This window comes from Hemiscyllium ocellatum, chromosome 10, assembly GCF_020745735.1.
Source record: "Hemiscyllium ocellatum isolate sHemOce1 chromosome 10, sHemOce1.pat.X.cur, whole genome shotgun sequence".
Taxonomy (NCBI): domain Eukaryota; kingdom Metazoa; phylum Chordata; class Chondrichthyes; order Orectolobiformes; family Hemiscylliidae; genus Hemiscyllium; species Hemiscyllium ocellatum.
This window is the reverse complement of record NC_083410.1, coordinates 56608871-56623097: the sequence shown is the minus strand read 5'-3', so window position 1 is coordinate 56623097 and position 14227 is coordinate 56608871. Positions and strand designations below refer to the sequence as shown.

The 14227-nt window shown below is 37.9% G+C and overlaps 1 protein-coding gene across 1 annotated transcript in view; it reads left to right on the top strand.

The window, feature by feature from the left end:
- Positions 1 to 14227, top strand: part of LOC132819766 (proteasome activator complex subunit 4-like) — a 190210-nt gene that overhangs the window by 337 nt on the left and 175646 nt on the right. The gene's annotated exons all lie outside the window — the stretch shown is intronic.

Sequence of the window (14227 nt, the reverse complement as noted above, 5' to 3'; positions counted from 1 at the left end):
GAGGGAGAGAGGGAGGGAGTGTGTTCGCGCGGCGCGGCCTTCACTCTCCCACCCGCCAAGCTTGTAGACCAGCTCCACTATCTCCCCCCCCCCCCCCAATGTGGACCGGCTCCATTCCTCCCTCACTCCCCCCAAGTTATCCAGCCCTCTCTGGGACGGAATGTGGCCGGTGGTGTTTGTAAAGGTCCGGGCTGAGCCAGGGCCACCACCTCTTCCCCAGGCCGTAAGTCTGCTTGTGATAACACTTGACGTTTAAAAATAGAAATAAATCCCTCCGGAACCAGCGCAGCTCTTTGTTACCACCGGGCCAATCTTGTTTGAAAATGCGACTAGGCAGAGGAAAGGTGAAAATTAACTTCAGAAAGAAACTTACTTCATGTGACCTTTCACCAACTTGAAATGTATTGCCTTGTGTTCGAGATGCAGCTGACTATGACACGACACTTTTTTCTCTGTCGACAAACTTTGATAAGGGAAGGAAGCGCTGCCAGTACTGCAGTTATTAGGTTTAAAATTCAGCGTCTCTGGTTCAGGTTGTCTTGGCTTAGCAAAACTCCTGCCCGGCTCAATGCTGATGTACTTTTAAAAATAATAAAACGCAAATAAAACCTAGTTGGGGAATTCTACTTTAGTATGCTTAATTGCACCCGTGCTTTTGACTTTTAAGCTCTTCCCAATAAAAACTATTTGGAGGTGCATAAGGTATATTATCGAAAAATGATTCCTTTGAAAATTGTAAACAAATGTTTGAATACTTTAACCCATAATTAATCTGGGAAAAGTTTCTATTTATTGGAGATCTACTGTATCTGCAGGATTCTTTTGATACCCAACAGAGAGAGAAACTTTTGAATGTGTTCCTGGTTTTTGCCTTGTTGGCGGGGGGAAATCAGAGCATTTAACAAATAAATCACACTGTGAAGCTGTTAGGTCAAGATTAAGGTGATTTTTTTAATCTTTTGAGTCGATCTTGTGCACTTGTTAATAACCAGCTAAAGAACTACATTGCAGCATTGTGAGAATTTTTTTGTCCAATTAGATGTAAAATGGGTACATACTGTTTTAAGTTGGAGATGGGAAATGATATGTAGAGAGTTAATGTAATTTTATAAATATACTCTTACCTTGGTGTTACTCACCCCCCCCCCCCCAAAAAAAAGGCACTAACGTTTGTAAAATGTTTTAACTTTTGGTAACTTCATTTTGTTCAGAGCCATCATTGTGCGTTACAGATTTCAATTTCTGCTTTGGTAAATCTTGTTTCCAAATGAAATAATCACTTAATTTTTTTGTTATTGCACCATTTAAAATTGCAAAATTTATTTGATACAGTGCCAGCAAAGTGTTATTTTGAATAACATTGAAATAAGATACGATGTAGCATGCATTTGTTCACCATGTTCTGAAATAAATTTTTATGGATTACACAATGTCAGCTTGTTTACTACCCTGTTTAAAAAGATTCTGTATCACGACTTAATGAGCAAACTTTTTTTCTTTCATTCTGGGCAACAAGTGCCCCTCAAGCAGCAAGTGCTTTGAAGACTATGCTGTGTGCAGATTTTTTTTTCGCTGCCTCCATGACAGTGACTGCATGACAAATGTTAATGGATGTACTTAGTTTTTTAAATTTTCCCTGTTCAATCTCCCTTCCAGATTCAAATTGAGTAAATAGGATTTCAAATTTGGGGGATAACTGCTTGAGATTTTAAATGAAGTCACCTCTCTATTGATAGTTTATTTCTTGCATGAAGCAATTGACTTTTGGAATGTTTCTTGGAAGTGTAATATTTGCAAATTACTATTGATGGTTTGTGATCATCTTGGTGTGTTGTTCTCATGGATGATAAGTTTGTGTGATAGCTTTCAAGTGAAAAATAATTTGTAATTATGTAAAATTATGTAAATTCAGCAGTGGTTTATGCTTCAGTGTGTAAGGATAGACTGTGATCCATTTTAATCAGTTCAGCATCTCCACTGGTGAGGCTGATAAATGGGGTTTTCTTGAACTGCTATGTCAAATGATCTCAAACTTCAAGCTTTTTAAATTGAAAAGTTGGTGATTGTCATAAAAGTCAGTTGGTGCTTTGTGATGTCACTGTCATTGTAATATCACGTCAGTGGAAACGTTATTTATATCTACTTGTATTTCACCTCATTTCTTTGCAGTTCTGAAGATGCTGTGGGGTTGAGTCTGTGTTGAGGAGAAACCTGTTCCATATCAGATTATGTTTCAGAAGTTGTTTACTCATTATAACTAGATTTGAGTTTGTTTATCCAAATAAATTCCATTGTGCTTTGGTAATCTCTGGAGAAATTTATTCCAATCTTGTACTGGATTCTGTTCATTTACCATTTCAACCCAACCCTCGGTATCCACTCCTGGTTTCCCATGCCTGCCTACCTTTAGTTTCATTTTTAAAACCTTTTTAAACCCAGCTCTTTAGAGTTTGGCCATATCTCCTAATATCATTTTGGATTAAGTCCCCACACTTTTGATGGCATCTTTTGTGAAATATGTTGGGACATTTTTCCATGTCAAAGGTACTATATGAATGTAAGTAGTACCCATTTTAAAAAAAACTTGCATTTTTTTGCTTAAAAAATATGACAACTAGAGACAAAAGGGATAACCATAGCATAAATGAGAAGAGTGAGAAGCAACCAAAAGATGATTAGTGCCTGGGCTTTGTTTATACGAAGAATTAATAGACAGTTGTTCCAAATAAAAGGTAGACTTTTAACATAAAGCTTTGTGTGTCATTCCATTGGCTCTTTGATTTTGCTTTTCTAAATGATTTGGGAACCTTTTTCTAAGCCTTTGATAAAGCTTGTTACAGGAAACCTAACACTTTTAATTACTTGAGACACATTTTACTTTGGTCCAGATTCAAAGATTTACTTGTGCATATTTGCATAAAAATCTTAAATGAGATGTAGGTGGTGTTGGCAAGTCCAGCATTTATCGTCCATTCTTATTTGCTCTTGAGCAGATGGTGAAAAATCACATTTTCGAGCAATTTCAATCCTTCAGTTATTTGTTTGGTACAACTGAGTGACTTGTTAGGCCATTTCAGAGGGCAGTAAAGAATCAAACACACAGTTGCAAAATCACAGTTTAGAATCATCAATAGGCTGGGCCAGGTAAGGATGAGAGATTTCCTGCCCTAAGAACGAGTGAAACAGTTGGGTTTTTCAAACAATCATCAATAAATTATTGCCACAATTAATGACTAGCTTTAAATTCTAAATTTATTAATTTCACCATTTTCTATGGTTAGTTTGAACTTGTATGGCCCTCTGGAGACATTGCCATCCTAGCATAATCTGCCAAATAATTTGTTTTCTCAGTTTATCCAATAGTAAATAAGGAAAACATCTAGAAAATAATACGGAAAAAGGCTTCCATTAAACGTAGCAGGACAGAACGTTAAGAAATTCCCTTTGAAGTGATGTAGCTGGAGATTTGTGCCTCCTCCATATTCTGGTTCCCTTGCCCTTCTGTAATACTTTTAGTTATGAAGTAATCTAATATAAATGAAAAATAGCTGACACTTTTATGCTGTGCAATAATTAATTGTGTAAGTTATTACAAATAGTGTGCTTTTTGATGATGATATGAGAATTAAGCAAGTGCCAATGAAACCAAGTGCAAGGGGAAATGATAGAAACTCAATGGAATCAAATATAAAGGGGTCAAAATGAACAAATAAACAGAGGAAGGAGGGATTGACTTTTTTTTAAAAAAAAGTTCATAGATAATATTGTGTGCATTTCTTCTGGATGGATTAAGTCACTTCCAAAATGTAATTCAATGGATGGGAACCAACTTGGGGACATTCAAAGGATTGTAAGCCATTATATATAAATGGAAGATTTTTTTAAGCTGTTTTGTGGATTTCTGATAGAATTCCTTCTGTTGATGTTGTAAGTTAGGCTGTGTAAAGTATTCAATAAAACAAAGTGCTGGCATAGTACTTCTGAGGTGACCTCAAGTCATTTGTGGTGATGGCTTTGATTGCTTGACAATTTTATGAATGTGAAAAATGCATATTAGATACTAATCATATGACTTCAGTACTAATAATAGACTGAGTAGCATACAGTATTCATCCTAAGTAATGTGCTGTGGAAAGTCCTCCACCAAATGACTGTGAACTTTGAAACTCTAATAGGATTGAATTGTGATACAAAGTAGTATTCGACTTGTACCAGCCATCCTATTTGGATGTAATGGAGAAATGTATTGCCCTTAAATAATATAGCTCCATACAGCACATAAAGGAGGCTCCTGTATTTGCCCCATTAGTCTATTCCTTTTACAGCCAGCACTTGAGACACTGGATTTTTTTGGCCACTTTTTATTCATAGTCAATCAGCATGGAAACAGACCCTTTGATCATTGACTTTATTTTTCCCTCATAAGAAAGGATATGCACTTGCTATATTTTGTGTATATTTTCCATCAGTCTTGTGGATGTAATGTTTATGCCCCAAACTATGCCTTTTTTTGTAAAAATGCATAACGAGACATTTCATCTTGAATATTACATAAGTAGCAATAAAATTCAGCTTGTCTCCATTTTTCATGTTACATTCTTGGGTGTCCTATTGTATTCCTTGTCATGTATGTAGCCTGAGAGCAAAGCATTTCAAATTGAAAATTATATAGAATGTAATAGAAATGTTGCGTCTGGTCAGATGCATGAGTACGTTGGGAGCAGAGGGGTACAGATGCTTAGAAATTGGGTGACAGGTTTAGACAGTGGATTTGGATTGGCTCAGGCTTGGAGGGCTGAAGGGCCTGTTCCCGGGCTGTAAATTTTCTTTGTTCTTTGTTCTCTTTGTAAATAAACTTTTCATTTTGTGCTATGTTTGGCTCTGAGGTATCTCAATGTAATTTCAATATTGTTAATGTTCACAATATTTATTGTAAAACACAGAGCCTGAGAGTTTCTACCGTTTCCAGCCCCTCCTTATATGTGTCCTGAAACAGAGACCTATCGCATTGCATTTCTGTGGTTTTTACCCCAGCATTGGTATATCCCTTAGCACATAATCATGGGTATTGGAATATTCCAGTCTGCAATACTCGGTCAAAGGTAACCCTTTGCACTGAAACGCCAGCACATTTTGAGCAGATAAAGGCTGATTTCACAATGTTGATCTTCTAGGTGCAGACAATGCATATCTTTAATGTGTATTCCTGGAGTAGCTAGTAGAGCTCAGAGTCTTGTGGCACAATTGCTCAGGTGATTCTTTTTTTTAAAAAAAATGGCATCTTTCTGCAGACCTTCGTAGGAAGGATCCAATGGCAAAAAGCCTTGCTCACCACCAGACAGTCTGTTCTGCTGCTTGATTAGAACTTTCGGCAATGAGGCATTTTGTCAAATTAGTTTGACAGTCTGTCTGTCTGTCTGTCTGTGTTGAGACAATCTGTCAAATTTCAGAATCGAATTTTGCAGAAGACCATCAATGACCAGAATCATTTCAGGTTAGTCCCTATCCAATTGACCTAAATCTGTGAGCAATATCACTGCACATTGGTTTGCATTCAAATTGCTTTATCCATCTAATTGCTTGGAATTTATTTTACACCAGCTGTTTGCTCCCCATTACACTGTGCCTGTCAGTACACTGCTGTTGTGCAGAAGAAACCTATGTAACAGTGCCCAGAGTTGTCAAATTATTTCTTCCTGGTACAGTCATATCTAGTCTTCCTTACTCAGTGTTACAAAATTGTGTATCCTATCCCTTTGGTATTCTCAGTGCACTTAGATAAAATTCTTAATTTTTTACATTAAATGTAGATATCTTGACCATAAGAGCTATCTCAGTCAGTGTTTCCTAAACTATTTCAAATGTTAAACTTGGATTGTATGGAAATTGACTCCCCGATGCCACCAAAACTCAACTAATAATAAAATAATGCTGTAACATTCAGTGTATAATTAAAGTTTATTATTGATCAATATATAAATATGAAAATCAGTTTTTCAAGTGCCATTACTTTGGGCCTGATGATTGTGATACACATTATGCATAATCTGGCAATGTGGTTGACACTATACTCTTGATCTCCAGTATCATTTCTAGAATTGATAAATACTGAAATTTGATGACAAATATTTGAAATGAAACTTCAGACAAATACGTGCTGGAGGAAAAACATTTTAATGCACTCATTACAACATCAAGGTAGTAAGTTCATTCTGAACCAAAATTCTAGCACAGAAATTTTGAAGGGCACTTTTTTAAAAATTTGATCTCTTACATTTCAATAGTTCAATTAAAGCTGCAGGTAAATAATGTCATTACGCTGGATGGTACCAATCAAGCTTTGTTTCATCTAAATATGAAATGCAACTCCTGGCAATTGAGTTTTTTTTTGTTCACTCGTGGGATGTCAGCACTATTGGCTAGATAAGTATTTATCACTCATCTCTAGTTCCACTTGAGTTGCCTTCTTAAACCATTGCAATCTGTTTGGTGTAGGTACACCCACAATGCCTTGAGGTAGAGAGTACCAGAATTTTGATCCAACAGCAGTGGCAGAGGAAACTGATATATTTCTAAGTTGGAAAGGTGAATGGTTTGAAAGGGAACTTGCAGGTGGTGATGTACTGATGTGTTTTCTCCCTTGCCCTTCCAACTGGTAGTGGTTGTGGGTTTGGATGTGCTGCGAGGTCCCTTGATGAATTTCTGCTGTGCATCATGTAGGTGGCACATGCTGCTGATCATATGTTAGTGGTGGAGGGAATGGGTGTTTGTGGATATGGTGCCCATTAAGCAGATTTTTGTACTGAATGATATTAAGCCTCTTGAGTGTTCTTTGAGCTCAAAAGAGCCAAACCTCCTCTTCAGGTTAGGAGCTAAATGATCCTGGCAGAACTCAAACTGAGTATTAGTGACCAGGTTATTGGTAAGCAAGTGTTGCTTGATAACACTGGTGGTGACCAGTTCCATTCATATTACTGGTGAATGAAAGTGGACTGGTAGAAACATAGAAGATGGGAACAGGAGTAGACCATTTGACACCTTGAGTCTGCTCTGCTATTCAGTGTAGGGTGGTGACCAGCCATGATGGGTTTCTGGGCAAGTTTCAAGTTATCATGTCATTCATTTGACTGAGGGTGCAATCAAAAATAAACTGGTCATCAGAAATCTGTGCTTTGGCACAGGTGTGTTGTGTTTGTAACAGAAATCACGCAGAAATCTGTGTTTTGTTTCACTTCTAACTGTAGTACATATGTTGTCTTGTGCTTCACTTTGAAATTTATTATCAGAGCTTGAATGCCAGATGATTTCATTGCTTGCAGTTCCGTTTGCTATTTGTTTGAAGTGAATTGGTCTCGTGACTTTATTGAACTGAATTGGTCTCCAGAACTGTGATCTGGAGTGTATTTCCCTATGATAGTATTATACACGGTAGATTGGGTAAGGCTACACATTAAGGAAATGTTTTGTGTGCCATGTTTAAAGTGGATCAATTACCTAGCGCTGCTTATGGAATATTTCAGTGTACATAATGGTTGCCATGTTTTTGCTGACTTGATGGTGACTATTTTATAGTTTGTGCTTGGTCATTTTTCAGTGTGTGTCAAGTTGCAATATAAATTTCATGAATTTCAAAGTTTTAAAAAGCTTGAAATTTTCCTGGGTATAATGGCTCTTGTGGAAATTTGGCAGAAAATTAAAATAGCACAATAATGTAAATCTGAGCTAAAACAGAAAATGCTGAAAATACTTAGATCAGATACCACCTATGGGTTGGTAGAGACGGTTAATATTGTAATATTGTCAGAACTGCAAAAGATTCAATGTAATATTGTTATGGACCAGGCCAGACCCCTTAAAACATTTCAAGCACTTAGCCCAGACTCTAACTTTACACATGCTTAAAACAACTAGTAATGTGGATATTCTAGGAGAAATGCAGCTGGCTCAACCATGTAGTTTTAAACAAAGCAATTTATTTACAAGATTATTGAATGAAAAACAAACAAAAGAGAACAGAATACAGAATAACTTAACCTATCTGAAAACCCAACAGATTATCCCAACTTAATGATGCTGTCCTCAGTACTTGCAACAATCCCCAGAAACACTGTTTGGCACAGATGGCAAAATCAAACACAGGTTCTTTTTCAGGAGAGAAGTCAGAGAGTGATCAGCACAGACCTCCTTCTTTTGGGTCCTGCAGTCCTTTTCAATCAAGCCAGAGAAAAGCTGAGCTGGGGGAACTGGCCTCTCCCCTTTCATTGTACTAGTTTTTTTCTTCAAAAACTTGGAAAGCCTGTTGCATGAGGCAGTTTCTGTTAGTTATAATCAAACTGGCCCTAAAACCCTTTAACTTAGAGTTCTTGGAGTCTGTCTTTTACGACCTCCCTGAATAAAATAAAACTTAAGGACAAATAACCATGTTAAAGGAGCAGCTTCGTCACAATATATTTTCAATATTTTGCTAGCTATGGGCAGAGAACTTCAAAATCTATGAGCTACTCACTACTTCAGTTGTCGAAAAAACTGTAAATATTGATTCTTCACTGCAGTAGCTGGGTGATGATCTCCTGCTTTTGCTTTTTTTCGAGTAGCTAAAAGGTGTGAAAGGAGAGAAGCATTTTCTTCCATTTGCTTTACTGATTTCAGGATCTGGATCCTGAAGAAGGGCTCATGCCCGAAATGTCAATTCTCCTGCTCCTTGGTTGCTGCCTGACCTGCTGCGCTTTTCCAGCAACACATTTTCAGCTCTGATTTTAGGAATATTCAAGGTTTCCTGAATTATCATTTTTATTCTTCAAGAAAAGTACATTATGAAGAGAAATATCTGGTTTACATAGAACAGTACTGCACACAAACAGGTCCTTTGGCCCATCGTGTCTGTACCAACTGTAATGCCATTCTAAAATAATCTTATCTGCATATGGTTGATTCCTTGCCTGCTCATGTATCTGACTAAATGCCCCTTATACATTGCCATCACCTTCTCTGGCAGTGCCTGTCAGGAACCTACCACCCACCTCTTTTAAACTCGCACCCTCTCACCATAAGCCTGTGCCCCCGAGCATTTGACATTTCCAGCCTGGGAAAAAGACTCCAGCGATCCTTATTTCTCAATTTGATATACTTCAATAAGGTTGCCCCTCAGCCTTTGCTGTAGCAAAAACAATCCAAGTTTGCCTACCCCCTCCTTCACAGCTAAATTCCAATCCAGACAACATCCTTATAAACCTCTTTTGTACCCTATCCAAAGCTTCTGCTTCCTTCTACAGTGTAGTGACCAGAATTGCATGTGATACTTCAAACCTGTCCGAACTAAAGTTTTATACAGCTGCAACATGACTTGCCAGCATTTGTACTCGGTGCCCTGACTGGTGAAGGCAAGCATGTCATTCATTTCTTTACATCCTTATTCACTTACGTTGCTGCTTTTAGGGAGCTATGGACTTGCGTCCCAAGATCCCTCTGTACATCGATGCTCCTAAGGGTCTTGCTATTTGCTGTATACTTTCCTCTTGCATTTGACCTCTTAAATTGTATCACCTCACTTGTCCAGGTGGAACTCCATCTGCCATTTCTCCATCCAACTTTCCAACTAACCAATAACTTGCTTCAACCCTTGAGAAACTTCCTCACTATCCACAACTTCACATGTTGTTAACTAATTGTTTGGTTCAATGCTCACCAATTGTTGCACTTCATTAGGAATTATACCCTTCTCTTGATAGCCTTTGTCCATTTTTTTGCCAATAGTTCACCATTAAACACAACTACTTCATATGCTTAAGTAAACCATATTACTTGACACTTCAGTGCAGTACTATCTTATTGAATGCCAACTTACATGCTCTTTGATAACATCTCAGCTGCATGCTGCTAATGTAGATGTGAATCATCACAAGACCGTACTTCAAAGAATAGGGCAGTTCTTTCTCAGAATCCACATAAATATTTTCCTTGTGTCAAGATCAGCAGAACAGATCATTTGGCCATTATCACATTGCTGTTTGTTGGAGCTTCTTATGCATTAATCAGCTGTCACATTTCCCACATTCCAGTTGAGTATACTTGAAGCGAAGTTCATTAGTGGCAAAGCAGTCTGGGCATCTTGAGGTCATAACATTGCTGCAGAAATTCCACATTATTTTCACCTCTTCAACAAACATTCAAAATACATTTTTATCAAAATATCAGCCTCCCTACTGACCTGACATACTGAATGCTTCCTTCATTGTCTGAAGGCCTTCCGTTCAGGATATATTATGCTCACAGCAGATGCCAGTGAAAAGTATTGGTGCAACAGCAGTACATTATGTTATTCCCCCCAACCTGTCTGCAAACTTGGTTGATTACTCCACCAGGTGTTAATCCCCTTTTCCTAGTTCCAATTCAGTTAGTTTTAATATAACTGTCACATCATCTATAATGGCTCATCCTGCATTATCAGTGATCTCCAAGATTCCATTTCCATTCTATCCTTGTATTCATCAAGACTGCTTCTTGGTACTTTTATCCAAAAGTGTAGGTTAACATTTCTTGGGTAGACTGGCAGCAGTCCTCATTAACTCTCTATCACTGCCTTCAGTTTCATGATTGCCGCTATGGTGTTCAATCGGCCAGTCAAGTCTCAAATTCAGCAAAAGATGTTTTCATCTGTGCATCATCTGGAACAAAACCATCTTAGTCACCAATGCTACCATATTTCTCAGCAGGTCACTCAGATTGAACCGGAAAGTTCAATATTGGCTTCTAGTTCAACCTGGATTAAACCCATGCAGATATAGTTGTCTCAAAGAGCTTGGGGCTAAATTGGTGGAGATTTTGGATTTTGCCAGTTTTCAGGTTGAGTATGAAATGTTGGTAGTGTAACCATTTCTTCAGGCACTAGTGTCGTCCTGTTTCCCCACTCAGTCATAGCAAAACGCTCAAACATAGTATAGCTTTACATCCTTCATCTTTATCCTGTGCCCTGGCGGGAGAGCGAATGGTCGCCTGTAATGAATTATATTGTCATTTTACAGGGAGGAGCATCCAGAAAAGGCAGCATGCATATTGATTGGGTGGCTTTTACAATCAGCAAGTGTCAATAGCAAAGATTAAGCCATCTGGTTTTAGATAATGAATGTTTTTAACCTTAACTGGCTTCACAGAAAGAATACTTTTCACCTTGTTAAACTGACCGTACATACTGAATGCTTCCAATATTGTTAAATGGCTCTACATAATGAATACTTTTCCACCTTGTTAGCCCATTACCCTTGCCTCCAATACACCATTGTTAACTGTAAGTTCTTATCTGAGTCATGCTTAGCTGAGCCTCTTGTTTCACAAAACTCAGAACTTAACTCTCTCCCTACCTGCATATACCCGATACACATTCTCACTAGTAGATCACTGACATTGCCTAAGTTTGCTATGGGTTCTTGATGCTACTTTTCCTTAAGTATACTGTTGGTAAAATGAGAAACTTCCACTGTCATCCTGACTTTGATATACACTTGGAACCTTTGTTTTTTCAGGATGTCCTTCATGGAACTTGAAACTGGTTCTGAGAAAACTAATGTTGGAATGTTTCAAACCATTGGTTAGTAAACTGAAGCTCCTTTTGCTCAAAATAGTTGCAATTTTAGCATGAAGTGCAGAGTTTATGAACTTATACTTTTACAGCAATTGTCTGTTAATAACAGAGAAAAACTTGTCAAATTTCAGTTTCCTAAAACGTACTTCAGAAGGATCCTGGACAGAATAACGTTATTGTGTGATTAGATTACTTACGTTAGATTACTTACAGTATGGAAACAGGCCCTTCGACCCAACAAGTCCACACAGAACCGCCGAAGCGCAACCTACCCAGACCCATTCCCTTACGTCTAACATTCGGGCAATTTGACATGGCCAATTCTTCTAACCTGCACATTTTTGGACTGTGGGAGGAAACTGGAACACCCGGAGGAAACCCATGCAGACACTGGGAGAACTCCACACAGTCAGTCGCCTGAGATGGGAATTGAACCCGGGTCTTTGGCGCTGTGAAGCAGCAGTGGTAATAAAATTGTAGCTGCGTAATTTTTCCATTTCAATAGAAGAATTCTATTTGACATTTTAAAAATATTTTTCCTGATTAAAAGATCTTTGTAAAGGTCGTCTTATTTCCCCCTCCAAAAATTTAGGCAACTGAGCTTTCAGTTCAAAGATGGGAGACGGTCGTGGTATCCATATCTATATGATTATGCTTTCTGGATATTTCCCTTGTACACTGTATTTGTGTATGTAGGTATATACATCACTGATATGAGGGAGTAGGTCACCCAACTGTTTATAAAATAAATCATTCATTGATCTCCAGTGACATTGATTATTCTGAAATGGGTAAAGGGTACCTAAACCAGAATATGCTGCTGTAACTGAAGTCACATACTCTATCTTTCTTTCACTTTCAACTTATATGTCAGCAACCTTTTTAAATTTCTAAAACTTAAATTAATCGAGCATATGGACAAAGAAATTAAGGGGATTAATAGGTCATTTGATCCCCAAGCTGGTTTGGCATTCGATTATGCCAAGACTGATCTGATTACTGCATTAATTCCATTCTATATATGTTTTGATTTCCTGTCATTGGAGTATCTTTTGAACTTTGCCTTAAAATATTCAATAATCCTGCCTCTCTGGGGAAGAGAATTCCTCAGAAAAATAATTTCATTTCTCTTAATTGAAGGGAGCCACTTATTTTGAATCTGTGCACTGAAGTTCTAGTCTTTACCACACGGGAAATTTTCTCTCCGTACTCATCCTGTTATTTCTCTGTGGAATCTTGTGTTAAATCACTAACCAGAGGGCTACATTCATTCTACTTGACCAAGTCTTTCCCATAAGATAACCTTTTTTGGACATCGAACATAGAACAGTACAGTACAGAACAGCCATTTCAGCCCACAATGTTGTGCCTACCTCTGATCCTCATGTATGCACCCTCAAATTTCTGTGACTTTTTTCTGCAAGGAAATAAAAATCCCAGTTATTGGTCAAGTATCAAATTCTGAACTGCTTCTGAAGCTTTAATATACCTTCTCAAAATGGATTTTAAAAACTATGCTGTACTTCAGATGTGGTCACATCAACATTCTATGTAATTGAAACAAAGCTCTCATACTTGTACATTCCATTCTCTTTGCAATAAACGTTTCCATTTGCCTTCCTATCACTTTCTGTACCTGTAAGCTAACCTTTTTTAATCATGAACCAGGGCACTTGAATCCATTTCTGTACTGCAGAAATGTTTCTCCATTTAAACAATATACACCTTATCGTCCTACCCACTTAACCTATCTATATCCCTTTGTAGACTCTTTGTCTGCAAAAATGCCTTACAATTTAATTTCTTACCAACCTTTTGTCTACACCAAATTTAGCATGTATTCATTTGGTCCCTTTATCTGAGTCATTACTATAAGGTGTAAATAGTTGAGGTCCCATATGTCAATCTTGTCACACTCCGTTATTTAGCATTGTCAACCTGAAAGTAACCCATTTATCCCACTTCTGTTTCCTGTTATTTGACTAGTTCTTTATTTACATTATGTTACCCCTGCATCATAGACTCTTACCTTTTGTATAGAGTTTTGAGTCACATCAAGTGTTTGTTTTTGTCAGTCCAAGGACATCATGTTTTACAGGTTCCGCATTATCCACATTACTTGTTACTTTCTCAACTTAATCAAACATGATTTCTTCTTCTCAAAACCATATTGCATCTGCCTAATTAAGTTGAGGTTTCCTAAATGCCCTGTCAGGATATGGGCCAGGTGCTGGCAGGTGGGACTAGATTGGGTTGGGATATCTGGTCGGCATGGACGAGTTGGACCGAAGGGTTTGTTTCCGCGCTGTACATTTCTATGACTGTGTGTAACCTGAGCTTTAGAATACATTCTGGTCTTTCTCCTTGATAGATGTCAAGATAACAACTGGTATGTAGTTACCTGCTTTTTTTCCTCCTTGAATAGAAATTCCACTTAGTATTTCAAATCTAATGGAACCTTTCCAAAAGTGAGACACTTTTGGAAAATTGTTTTTTAATGCATCTTTTTATGTCTGCAGTCATTTCTTTTGGGGTTTTAGGGTTAAGTCAGTCATGCCCTTGTGACATATCAGCCTTTGCATAAGACATAGGAACAGGCGTGGGCCAATCAGCCCCTCTAGGCAACTCTCACCATTCAGTAGGACCCCT